Below are 1322 nucleotides of genomic sequence, written 5' to 3'. Positions count from 1 at the left end.
ACATTTCGCCTAGCTCCTCATACATTAACATAAGTTATACTCAACCTCCACCATACACATAGATGAAATTTTTGTCTTTAATTATGTACTGTTTTATATTCTTTTATCCATACTATTTTCTATTGTTTCCTATATTCAGTTCCAAGCACCTAGAAAACAACGATCACATCTTATCCAGTGTTCCTCTATCTCCCATAACACCTGCCACAGTAGTAAATAAAAGACCAATGCTGAAGAAGTATTTGTAAATAAAGAAATAAGATGCCAAAGTTTTGTCTGATAATCATTTTCCATGATCAGATGTAGGATATGCAAACAGAAGGAAGTGGTGTCATAAATAATTTATAGTAGCAGATAATTGGAAGGTCATTTCTATTTTACTTTGAAATGCATTAAGGCTGGCCACAACTTTATAGAACAGCCCACTTATAGTCTCATCAGCAAATGATGAGTTATGTGCTGTGGTAAGCTAAAAGATGAAGAGGCATGGAACACAGTTTCCATATTTTGTCTACACAACATTTATCACCCACTTTCTTCTAGCATCCTATTAGCCTTCTAGGTAATTAGCTCCCCTATTATTTTCAATCCTGTTGGGAAAGTGAATCCAGGCATCACTGGATTCACTAATTTCAACTAATTTATCTGTTATTCCCTGTCATAGCTAAGGGCTGGTGCATCACTTGTACTTGGCCAATCAGACCCACTTTTCCAGGGCTTGAACTTCAGGCCATGTTATGCCAAGGCAGAAAGGAAAAAGAATATTCCAGGGCTGGTAACATATATGGGCATCCATCAGATCTTGCTCCTAAGACTTAGTGGAAATTTTTAGGTCCCTAAATTCCAAACAAGTTCTGGTAATCTGAGTTTCTAATGAATTCACTTGTAACAGAATGTAATAGACTTATTTTCTATTGTTTGCAACCAAAACACCCTAACTGCCCTATTGGGCCAATGCTTCCCTGAGAAATGTGGAAGTGGAAAACCAGGACACAGACACAGCATAGCACAAGGTAGAGTCTGAGAGGATATGATGAGTAGAATCAGGGTCAGAGAAGGCACAGAAAGTGCGGGAAGGTTATCATTGTGCAGTAGTCAAAGGTAGGGAGGTTCAGAGGAGGCTGATGCGTAGGGTAAGGTCAAGAATCATACAAAGAAGCAGATATGCCTGAAGCATAAGGCGCTGCAACCTCTAGGTGGCCTGGCTCCCAGTGGCAGTTCAATTCCCAACCCTTTTTCTCAGAAGAGCCCACTGTATATTTCCCTGGATTTTCATTCATTTAATAATCTCCTTTGTACTCTTCCAGGGCTTTCCAAAAGGA

The sequence above is a fragment of the Mandrillus leucophaeus genome, unplaced genomic scaffold, assembly GCF_000951045.1.
Source record: "Mandrillus leucophaeus isolate KB7577 unplaced genomic scaffold, Mleu.le_1.0 Scaffold300, whole genome shotgun sequence".
Lineage (NCBI taxonomy): Eukaryota > Metazoa > Chordata > Mammalia > Primates > Cercopithecidae > Mandrillus > Mandrillus leucophaeus.
This window is presented reverse-complemented; position numbering follows the sequence as displayed.